A 12,117-nucleotide genomic window follows, 5' to 3' on the forward strand; every position below is an offset into this window, starting at 1 on the left:
ATCCTGTTGGCCAAAGCAGTCAAGTGACCATGCTTAGAATTCAGTGGGTGGATAAAAGGACTCAATTTCTTGATGGGAGAAGCTGCAAAGAATGTGTGGCCATTTCTCAATAACCTTTAGCACTGGAATGATGACATAGGGAACAAGCAGAGGTTTAAGAAATGGAAGACACAGCCAAATCACAGCTCATCTTCACTGCCAGGCAAACTTCGGCAATCAGCTACCTCTCCTGAATCTGTTTCCTCAGCTAAATATGGGGAAAATAACCACACCTACATCACCAGATGAGATGAGATCTTTCACCGATTCTTTTTTTATAATAAACATGTACTGATCCTATGTGCTAGGCCCAGGCCATGGCAGGCATGGGATATATAGTAAATGTCATGGTCTCACCCTCATCACAATGTCAATAAAATGGATATTATTCATAAAAATATCTTGAAAACTACAAGTCATGGTGTACATTGTTAGTACAGAGTGTTACATCCTGGCAACTCGTCTTCCTTTCCCCCTCTTTCTTCCTTCATGGCATTTCCTCTGCTACCACTCCTGGTCCGCTATGGAAACAGAAAGGCCAACCTTCCCTGGGAAGGCCAGAGCCCTATGTTACAAGGTTGTGGACAGGGTCTGGACTGGCTCCACCCTGCTTCTGGGAGTTGACTTATTCATCATTGTCATGTAGGGGAGGTGACTGGTTTGTTGAGCCTGACTGGGGAGAGCACCATAGATCACTGAAAGCTGAGAAGACACGAGAGATGATGTAGTCTGGTTTGTTCATCTTATCGGTGAGCAAACTGAGGCCTCAAGAGGTGACAGGGCTTACACAAGGTCACACAGCTAGTCAGTGCTCATACCAGGATTCCTAATGACATTGATCCCCATGGCTTTCTGTTTGTGTGGGTCTCCCTTTTATTTTCTGGCTGCTTTTCTTTTTCAAATCACCACTACACACACACACACACACACACACACACACACACACACACGGAGGCTTTTTAAAAAAACTATTTTATTTGAATTTATTTGAGAGTGAGAGCATGAGGGCGAGCAGGGGAAAGGGGAGAGGGAGACAAGCAGATTCCTGCTCAGCAGGAAGCCTGACATGGCGCTCAATCCCACAACGCTGAGATCACGACATCAGCAGAAACCAAGACTCGGACGCTCAACCAACTGTGCCAGCCAGGCACCCCCATATAGGCTTTTAATAGAAAGAGATAATGAATGGAATCTTCTCCTCTTTATCTTCCATGGGAATAGGAAAAATATTTTTCATTTAGCTCTCCACATCTAAACAACATAAAAGAAGTAAAACAAATATTAGTGGACCAAAATTTATATATGCCTTTGGCTTAGCACTTGTGAATTTCTTTCATCTACTCTTCACTATAAGAGGAGGATGGTGGGGGAGTTGGGCCAGCTATCTGAATGTTGATGTGAAAGCTGTGGCAACCAAGGAAGGTCCAGAGAGGTTGAGTGAGTTGTGTGAGGTCACAGGATGGGCCTGGTGGTCCAGAGTGGGTCTGGGACTGTGTTTTCTCCACACAATGGTCTAGCTGAGGATAGCTGGCCACTCGCTACACAGCGGTTCCTTCTATATATTATGAGGGAAGTTTCTGGTGGCCAAAATGAACAAAAATTTGCTCAAGAATTGTACTGAGGAGCATCTGGGTGGCTCAATGGGTTAAGCATCTGCTTTCAGCTCAGGTCATGATCTCAGGGTCCTGGGATCGAGCCCTACATCGGGCTCCCTGATCGTCAGGGAGCCTGCTTCCCCCTCTCTCTCTGGCTGCCTACTTGTGATCTCTCTCTCTGTCAAATACATAGATAAAATCTTAAAAAAAAATTTTAATTATTAAAAAAGAAAAAAAAAGAATTGTACCAAGTAGGTGAAATAATTCTGGAATGGGTATGCCTGAACTGCTGTTGAACCCTGCCCAGATAAATGTAAATGACTCTAGAAACAAATGGTATATGTAATTACAAACAGAAAAAACAAAAGTATTTAGGGTCACGGAAAACTCCCTTTTTGTTTTTATCAGCTACACACCCTGGATCTGTCCTTCTTATTTAAATTTATCATTGACACATATTTTTGAGAAAAATCCTGGTATTTTACAGAATTTTCCTCAATACTGCGCAAAATAACTGAAGGTGCCAACCTTCTGAGTTGCCCTCTAGAAAGAACAGCTTGAAACAATACAGAGGAAAACAGTCAAATCAACTCTGAATCATCTGGAAGATAGAACTGCTCCTAAGGTCTCCTTTCAAAGTGAAGGTATTTGTGCTTCAGTATTTGATGGTTCATTTACGCAACGGGTTTTTTGACCTGCGCAAAGCTGGGGTCTCTAACATCCATTGCTTTTATAACAACTTCTAAACGAATTGTTCATTCTGTCTTGAGATTTAGACACACACAGCCCATTCCAGGGCACCCAGAACAATCTTAGTCGAGATTATAAACCTAAGCTAGAATCATCTATGACCACCCTTCGTAACGGTCAAGTTCAACTCTACTGAGTATCAACTATGTGTTCACAGTACTGTTTCACATGGATTATTTTATTTAATCCTCTTGACAGCTGTACAGCCTGTTCCTATGTTACATGCATCTGCATCTTGCCCAGAAAGACAATGAGGCTAAGGCAGACTAATGACTTGTCTGACTACACAGCAATGCGGGCTATGAAGTTGAATGAGGTCAACTCATTTCGGAGTCTCATTCTTCACCACTGTTGTTTTAGAGCCATGGGAAAGAGAAGTAGGAACCAATCATATCTTTGTATATACCAATTTCCTGAGCTCTTTCTTTTGGGAAATAATGATATTTTTTTTTTCATTCCAAATGTTGGCCATCGTAACCTAACACTTGGCATTTGGGAATGGCAGATATCACTTCTAGATCACAGAGAGGAAGAATTTAGCTTGGCAGGTTCCTGCCTAACTTCAGCACTGGAGAAGCAACAATTTCTTGAAACAAAAGGCCACTGATGGTGTGGGCTGAATAAGACCTTGTTGCCTCACTAATTCAGTCTTTCTCAGGCTCTAATGGTCTCTATCCCCTAGGGGCTGGGTCTTACTAAACCGGGGAGCTCTGATTCAATGGTCCTGGGTGGGGCCCAGGTTCTGCATTTCTAGTAAGCTCCTAGGGGAGGCCAATGCTGTTGGTCAGTGGGCCACGCTGGGCTTTAGTAAACCCCTACATCCTTCAGTTAAACCTATCTGTGCCTCAGTTTCCTCCTCCAAATTCAATTTGGTTGATTGAATTCAATCAAATGAGCAGAGTTAATAATAATATCTGTTTCAAAGGACTGTAGTGTATTAATGGAGATGAAGTATTTGAAACAGGCTTGGCGTACGGTAAGCACTCCATAAGAGCTAGTTATCACTATCATTATTCCTTTACACTCTCCCATTTGTCTTTCTGAATTTCATACCAGCTTATCCCCACAGGCCATATATTAACAGCTAACTCAGATTTCAAACAGTATTATCCTGCCTCTTCCCCTCTGATATTGGCACATCAGTGAAGCAGTGAATCAAGGCAGCCCTCCGACCTCTCACCTTGCTGCTGCTCCTCCCCAGGTGTTCATGGAACTGGCGAAACTTAGAGTCAGAGTGGGCTTAGGGGGTCAGTTACTTCCACCTAATAGGAGGGTTCTCATATCACACTGGCACCTAAGTCAGAGATCTGGGCAGAGGGAGGGAGGAAGAGGATGGAGTCCTCCACGGAGAGAGATACAGGATGGCTCAGAGCACTCCCCTCCCTGCTCTCTGCCCACTTCTGCCCACCATGCTGGGACATCCCTGGGAAATCACTGTGCCCCAGGAGCCCTTGCTTCCAGCCCAGCCAACTGCCTCCCCTCTGGGCAGCTCTAAGAGCTCCCAGGCATGGGTCTCTAGAGCGGGGCATAATCATGCTAGAGGGTGTCAAGCCAGTTCAATGGGGTGGAAGCAGAAAATAATGAAACATATCTTAGTATATATTTCTTTACTTAAAACACACACATACACACACACAAAGAAATCAAGCAAATCAAATATCTCATACATATGTTGGCTTAAGGGCATATACATAATTTCTGTATAAGTCTACACCTAGAAGTGTAAGGACCTAAAGTGTTTTACCATCCAAGTAGTTCAGAGATTGTGTCTAGAGATGAGTTTGCCCCTTCATGGGTGAAAATAAAAAATCACTCTGTGGCAGTGATAATTCCAGTGCTGACCAGCCTTTTATTGTCTTCCGAAGTCCCAAAAAGAGCTTTGTGCTTGCTCCTTTGCACTGATGAAGGGTTGTGGAACTAGTTCTGGTCAGTACAATGTGGGGGAGGTGGCCCACTTGGCTCCCAGGTATGGCCCCTCGAGTAACTGGTGAGGTCCTTCCCTTGCTCCCAGTCTTTTCCGGTCAGCTGGTGGGGACAGATGGTCCCTGGGGCTCCAGGGGAAGATGGAGCCAACAGTGGAAGGTTCCTGGGTCTGACCTAGGTGGGAGGAGTACTCCTAGGAAAGCAGCCCACCTAGGAACATCTGTGATGGACTTCCTGGTGGGGGGGGGCAGAAAGCAAACATTGGTTGTTTTAAGGCACTGAGATGTTGGGGGGTGGGGGTTGTTGCTGTCATATATTCTAGCCCACCCTGGCCAATCCCATTTTCTTCATAGCTCACTCTCCTCCCCCAGCTCTGCTGCTTGGGCATCTCATTGGCCCTGGCTGAAGACCTTCTGGATCCTGAACATATAACATTTAACTCCTTAGAGTTAAGGAGCACAGAATCGAAGTCATGAGATGAAACTCTGAAGCCAGAAGGCTTGGGTTCTTGCTCTTGTTTTTATTAACAGCATGATCTTTTGAGAAGGCCTTTTGCCTCTTTCTCACTTTATTTCCTTATTTCAGTTAAGAGGTATTAGCGATTTTTATATGGTTCTTGGAAGAATCAAATGAGAAAATCCTTGCCAAGCAAGTTAGCACTGCACCCGGCACAGAGTAAATGCTTGATAAATGTTAACTTTTGCTATTTCTATTATTGCAACTGCAAGGTTCTTTTCCTTCTGCAGCCATAAAGCCTTTCTCAAATTAAAAAGATGAGGGGCACCTGGGTGGCTCAGTGGGTTAAAGCCTCTGCCTTCAGTTCAGGTCATGATCCCAGGGTTCTGGGATCGAGCCCCACATCAGGCTCTCTGCTCAGTGTGGAGCCTGCTTCCTCCTCTCTCCCTCTCTGCCTACTTCTGTCAAATAAATAAATAAAAATCTTTGAAAATAAAAAGATGAATATGGTTGCCCTCCTCCTGCCTGTGTCACCTTTGCCCCACTGACTCCCCCACCCCTCGGGCTCCAGGTAGCTGGAGAGGTAGAACTGGTCTGGCTGGAGGGACCCCCCTCAACCGTCCCCAGCCCCCGATCCTGCAAGCCAGAGATCCATGGGACATTCCTGAAGGGCTTTTGTTACTCCGGTCTCTTGTCTCCTGGCTGGCTCAATAGTGTCATAATCAAAGCATAAAATCCCAACAGAGGCCTAATGGGAGGTTCCTCTGCCTTTCCAGGACCTGTAGAGCTGTGGGGAACTTAACAAGGCAGCCTCTGCCATTACTGGAGAGACCCATAGAGAAATTTTCTGTGTATTCAATGGAAAACTGTCTCCTTCTTAACCCAGAATATGCTTACCATTAGCCCAAGTCTTCTCTCAAGCTGTAGCATGCATCGCAACCCTCCCGAGTGCTCCTCAAAGCAGCCCCAGGTCCCATCCCAGAATTTCTGGTTTGGTGGGTCTGCGGTGGGACCTGAGCAACAGTGTGAGTTCCCAGGTGTTGCAGTTGCTGCTGGTCTGGGGACCATACTTGAAGTAGCTTTAGATTAGTCCATTTGGCAGCCGTTCACATATTTAAAGACAGAGAGTGGGTCCTCCCTGCTTCTTACCCAATTAACTCTTCTCCAGGTTAAACATCCTCCCCTTTCCTTATCCTGTGTCAGACTTTGTCCCTAGTTGGGAGTTTGCAAAGATGGAGAATACCTAAACCATGTCCTCCAGGAGCTTATAATCATGTGGAAAATAGAAAGGAATCCGCTATAATGTGACCACAGTAAGTATTCACTCCATGCCTGCCGTGTGTTATAATTGTTCTTGAAGGCTGGTGATTGACCAGTGAACAGGACGGCAGAGTCCTTACCTCCTAGAGTCCTCTGGCCAGTGGGAGAGACTGAGCAGGGAGCAGGACCTGATAGCCCAGGGTTATCTGAGTGTGGAGAGGAAAAGCCATGTGGCTGGAGTGTAGGGGAAGGCTTCCTGGGGGAGGGGTTGCCTATTGCCCACAGTAAAATGGAAATAAAGCAGGTATAGTGATTCAGGCAGAGGGGAGAGATGGCGCTGGAGCCGAGTGCCATTCAAGATTGGCAAGAAGCACTGTGTGGCCAAAAAGAGGCTGCACGTGGGGCCCCGTAGGGTGAGCGTGGGCTGGAGCAAGGATGGTGAGAAGTGGGGTGGGACATGGAGGGACTGCCATTTCCCTGAGGGAAAGTAGAAAGAGAGAAGCAATATTCCCAGAGGCAGAGCTGAAGATCTGTCTGTGATGGTCAGGCAAATGAATAGTTCACCAGGGTTTGAAACAGAAACATTTTTTTATAGGAAGTGATCCAGAAGGTCAGGAGAATCCGGTAGAGGGAAAGTAGAAGAAAGGCGAGCATTCAGAGGATTGATTTTTCGACAGAGAAAGCCTCTCCCTTTGCAGAGAAAAGGGCAAAAGCCAAGATTCACCAATAGGAAGACAGCATCCTGAACCCTGTACTTGGCAAGAACATAAAAGGATTTCTGTTGTTATCTTTTGTGAACTAGACATTGAAGATTGAGTATGGTACAACACATCGTAGACTGGAAGTAATGATGGGTGCATCATTTCACAGTTTGAAATTACTTTCACTGCCATCATTTGTTCATTCAACAAACATGTATGGTGTGCCAGGTTGTGTGGATATTCATCATCCTCCCAGTACTTTTATATCGACCCTCTTTGGGCATCTTCCTTGCCTTCTATTGATGTGAATAATCAGAAGTGATCTTAATTTCCTTTCAAATTCAGCCAGGCCAAGGGGAAATCCTCCATTAGCATTCCTTCCCCTTGGCGATGTCTGAGTGGTTAGCTGGTGGTGGTTAGTCAATCCTGTTGGTTAACGAACTAAGCAAAGAGGGTAAGGTCACAATTTTGATCCCCAGGGGCTGATTTACCTGTGTACCTGTGTAGACTGTCCCTCTCTCTCTACCCCCAATGTATATGCTTCCTCCCCCGTCAAGGCCTTTGTCCAATTTTTTTTTTTTTTTTTTACTCTACCAAAGGCATGTCACTCCAACCCCCTGGTTACTGAGATTCAATGTCATTTCCTCCACAAAGCTTTAATTGCCTCTGAGTTGGTCAGGTGCCTCAGCTTACCTTTCCACAGTGCTCTGTACTTCTCTAGTGTGGCATTTATTCGCATTTATTTTTTTATACTGATTAATGTCTGGCTCCTTGTGTGAGTTACAGTCATGTTTAGCCGTAAGTAATAAAAAAACTTGGCTGATGGTAATTTAATGGGGGTTTATTTATCTCCCCAAATAAGATAGGCTATTCAGCACCATTCTTACAGCTCAATAATGCCACACCAGACTCAGGCTCCTTTTCTCCTCTTTCTCTGCTGTCTATAGCAAGTACATTTTGTCCTTATGTTTACAAGATGACTGCTGCTACTCAGGCATAGCATCTGTATTCCATCCAGAAAGAAGGGAGAAGGGGAAAAGTGAGTGTCCATTGACTACTCTTTATGTCGCATGGGCAGAACTGGGTCCCATGACAACTTCTAGCTGCAAAGGAGTCCAAAGAGTTGAGCTGTTATTGCTGTTGAGCTCTCATAATGTACAGAATAGAGAGAAAGGGTAAGCCAATTAAACTGCACTGACCTTTCATGCCTTCCATGCTCCTTTACTGAGCTTCCAGAACAAAGACGGTGGGGACTGTTTCGTTTGTTCACCATGGTAGGTCTACCTTGTACAGAACTGTTCCATTCGAGGTGCCTGGTAAGCATTTTCTTAAATATCAATAGATGAATTTTTAAAGAGCGAAATCTCCCATTTTAGGTCTTAAGCGGGAAGAGAAGACAGAAGGATCAATGCCATCTTGCTCCTACGGGTAAAAGAACTTAAAACAGACAACATCAGGGGCCCCACTTGCCCCTACACTGCCTTTGCATGAATTAGGAAGAGGTGCCCACCCCTTCCTCAAGACACATTACTGCCATCTACTGGAAAATTATCTTACTAAAATGATAAATTTACCACATCTACAAGGTCAACAGTGCCTCCACAGATGGGCTGAGGCCATTTGCAGAACAACCCGCGTGGCCACGTGTGGCCACCTCGCAGGAAATACGAGTGCACGTCACTGGTAGGGTGGATGTGGTCAGTGAGGAAGCCATCACATCTGTCTCCCGAAGCAGAGGAGGGGGTTCTTCCTGGAGAGCAGTGCTGCACATTTTACTAGGGCCGATGGGAGCTTGCCATATGTAAACACTTAGTATACTGAAGCCTCAGGGGTATGGAGAAAAGAAGACCAGAAGGGGTATTCGACTTCTGCTCTTCATTTCCCCCTCTATAATATTGTGAGGGCCACTTAATCCTCCTCTATGTCAGTTTCTGCATCTCTAAATTGGGGGCAAGCACTCCTGCCTCACGAGATGTGTTTGCTTATCCAGTGAGATAATGTACATGAAAAGTTCTGGGAATCTGCCCAGCATCCGGAAAGTGTCCTCTATTGCTAGCATGGAGAGCTGACAGGAAGTAAATCTTGAATGACTGACCATTCAATTCTCATTTCTACCACTCTTCAGCCACATGACCTTGGGCATGTTACTTCATTTCTCTGGGGCTCAGTCTTCTCATCTGTTAAATAGGTGCAATGATATTAGAACCTACTATCCAGGAAAGTTGTGAGGATTAAAATTAGTAAGAAGTGTTCAATGAAGGTTAACTACTAACTTTAATTAAGATAGTTGTGGGCTGTTTTATGCTCTGCATTTTGCATTTAGCATTTCACTGTAATTCCTAAATAAGTCACCTCTGGGGCACCTGGGTGGCTCAGTCAGTTAAGTGTCTGCTTTCAGCTCAGATCATGATCCCGGAGTCCTGGGATCAAGTCTTGTGCTGGGCTCCCTGCCCAGGGGAGAGCCTGCCTCTCCCTCTGCCCGCTGCTCCCCCTGCTTGTGCTCTCTCTCTCAATCTATCTCAAATAAATAAAATCTTAAAAAAAAAATAAGTCACCTTTGACTTTTGGTGGGGGGAAGTGAAACAAAAGTGTTCCTAGGCCTTTTTGCAAAAAGAGCTGAGTCTCCAGGCATGGAGTGACTCAGCACATTTCTATGACTCTGGGTCTGTTGTGATGTCTCTGATGTGTGAAAAGGAAGCCTCCTGTTCACAGACCTTCTCCACTCTCTCCACCCCAAGCCACTGTGATCGCTCTTGGCAAAATCTGGATGCTGGCCCTACTAGATCATAGCCGGAATTTCTCACAAAGTGGTCAGTGATACTGATTTCATGTTCGTGATTTACAAAGCACAAAAGGAACTGATGCGAGGGAAAAGCCTGCCAGGCGGGCAGGGTGCATCAGGTCAGCCAAGCAGAATCCTGTTTCCCATATGCTCTGGTTCTTCCCTCCAAACCTCTTCTCCCTGCAGCTCCTCAGGGACAGGGCCTTGTAAAGGCTGAGAAAATCCACTCAGACACTAGCAGAGTGAAACAGAACTGGCAGAGTGTATTGGAATAGAGAGCCCCCAACAACGTTGCTAATTGGACTGCTGTCTAATGGTTGATTCTCTTATACACTGCTTCCCAGAGCCCGACTGGCCTGTCTAGTAACAATATATTATCTTGTCCTGTTTTCCATTCGTCTCCTCTTCACCACTGCCAATACCCCTCCCCCTAGTCTCTTCGGGGCACAGAGTTTTGGAAGAAACAAGATATCTTCCCTTCCTTTCTCACCTCACATTTCACTGGAGTAAGTAGTACTCCATTTTCCTTCCTTCTGCCCCACAGAAGGCAAACTGCTGTGCACCGGGTTCCTGGGCTTGGTCCCTATGTAACCTGAAGCTCACATCTTTTGTGTGTGTCATGGTTTATAGCAGAGTGGTTAAAAATCAGCTCCCATTCTGGTGACTAAATTTTATTGACTTTTCCAGAGCCTGTGGTGGGACTGACATGTCCCCCATTTAATTACTTCCTCCTTTTTGACAGCAAATTGAGTTAGCCAGAGGACACGCAGGTGGCTCTGGGGCCAGGGAGCTCAGAGTGGCCACGGCTAGGCAGCCGGAAAGGGGCCGGGGTGAGCATGGGCTGGGGATACAACAACCTGCAGGCAGTTGTGAGCTGCGGTTTTATGGCTGCGCTGGGGGCAATAACCAAACAGTGGGGCTTTTGGACTAATTCAAAGAATGCTTTGCATAAATCCCAGCTGCTAGCCATATGTCCGACCCTTGTAGAGGGGAGGGTGTGTTTCCCTGAGCTCTTGTTTCCTTCCCCGGAAGTCAAGACTAACCAAGCCTCTAAATGCCCACCCCGGCTCTTTTAGGAGAGGATCGTCGGCCACAAAACCTTGAGCTGATTTAATCACAACCTAAATTTATATTATGCTTTATCAGATTTTCCCTTCCAATAACATTGTGTCATTTTGTCCTCATAAAACCCAAAAATATAGGCCAGGTAGGAATCCTCCATTTACAGCTGAAAAGACTCAGGCCCAGAGAGATTGTGACCGCTGAGGAGAGAAAACCTGTGGAAGCTTCCTAGGTGTCAGGCACTCTTCTGAACCCTTGAGAGCTATGAATTCATTTCATGCTTATGTCCGTCCTCCAAGACAGGTGCCATTACTATCCCCACTTCGTGGAGGAGGCAGCTGAGCCCAGAGAGGTTACTTAACTTGCCCATGGTCACACAGCTGGGAAGTGGTGGAGCTGGGATTTAAACCCAGGCAATCGAGCCCCATTGTCTGTATTTAGGACCACTGTCCCTGCTGCCAGATGGCTTGGCAGTGACTGAGCTGGAATTGTCATGTAGGTATTCACATGCCGAGTTAAGGTTTTCTCTCATGCCATACCATCTTCTGTGTTTTTCTCCTTAAAGATCCTTAATTCCTGGAAGCATTAGCAGAGGCAATTTAGATTTGGACTCTTTTCATCTGATACCGCAAAGTCTTTCACTTAAATCCGTTTAATTAGTCCCTCCTACCCACTTACCCTGACGTCGGAAGCATACTCAGTCCAAAGGAGCTGTAACGCATCAGGAAATGACTCCCAAACCAAGGCTTTGGAAAAATACAGGTATCTAGGTGTTGGGAGCTGTAAAGCTTGGCAGCTCGATGCCTGGTGAAGTAGAAGGAGCGCAGGCTCCGGGAAGAATGGGCGTGGCTCTCATCACGCACGCGCACTCGCATGCCTGTGGCTGGGGTTATGAGCAGGCACACTCCCAAGTGTCACACACCGCCGGGGAGAGTTGGCCTCTCCCTGTGGGAAAAGGTCAATCCAGCCCACAGTTCCCCGACAGTTATGGGTTTCTTGGCTAAGATGTCTCCAACGGCCTTTGGTAAGTGTGAGCAATCCAGGTGGAAGGGAGGGAGCCGTTTTAACATGATAGGATCTCCAGCTGTCCAAGGCAGACTTTCTCACAGGAAAAAAAAAAAAAAATCTAGTAAAACCTTTGCTCCTCATTCATTGGTGTCTGCAGGAAAACCTATGGGTACATGCAGATTTTTTATGTTTTGTAGCCTGGATCAGATATAGGCCAACTCCAAATCAGAATTCGTGATAATGGCCACAAAACCAGGAGTGTGACCTCCCGCTTTCTATTCCTAACGGCCACCGCCCCCCCCACTCATTCGCAAGCTAACTCTGCAGCCGGGCATTAGGTAACCGGAAACAAATAACAGGACTCACCTTGGGCTGAGAAACTTCATAAAGAGACGATGAGAAAGATAGGAACAAAAGAGTTTGGGTTGTAGTAATCATTAGTCATAATTACCTGATTTTTTTTTTTTTCCCGGCAACAGTATATTTCTCTCGGTTGGATTTCCCCAGAAGCTGACCTTGCAACAAGGATTTGGGTGCAGGT

At 45.9% G+C, this 12,117-nt stretch overlaps 1 long non-coding RNA gene across 2 annotated transcripts; it reads right to left on the reverse strand.

Moving 5' to 3' along the window:
* Nucleotides 1-4,213: 4,213 nt before the first annotated feature.
* Nucleotides 4,214-11,662, reverse strand: LOC101689411. 2 transcript variants are annotated; one of them, XR_199636.3, is made up of 3 exons: nucleotides 11,247-11,662; nucleotides 7,924-8,146; nucleotides 4,214-4,541 (listed from the first exon to the last, which is right to left on the reverse strand). It is a non-coding gene; the product is annotated as an uncharacterized LOC101689411 (long non-coding RNA). The 2 variants fall into 2 exon arrangements; XR_006609489.1 differs by having other exon boundaries at nucleotides 7,924-8,102; nucleotides 11,247-11,660.
* Nucleotides 11,663-12,117: the final 455 nt, after the last annotated feature.

This window comes from Mustela putorius, unplaced genomic scaffold (genome assembly GCF_011764305.1).
Source record: "Mustela putorius furo isolate JIRA1106 unplaced genomic scaffold, ASM1176430v1.1 tig00003836_pilon_pilon_pilon, whole genome shotgun sequence".
Lineage (NCBI taxonomy): Eukaryota > Metazoa > Chordata > Mammalia > Carnivora > Mustelidae > Mustela > Mustela putorius.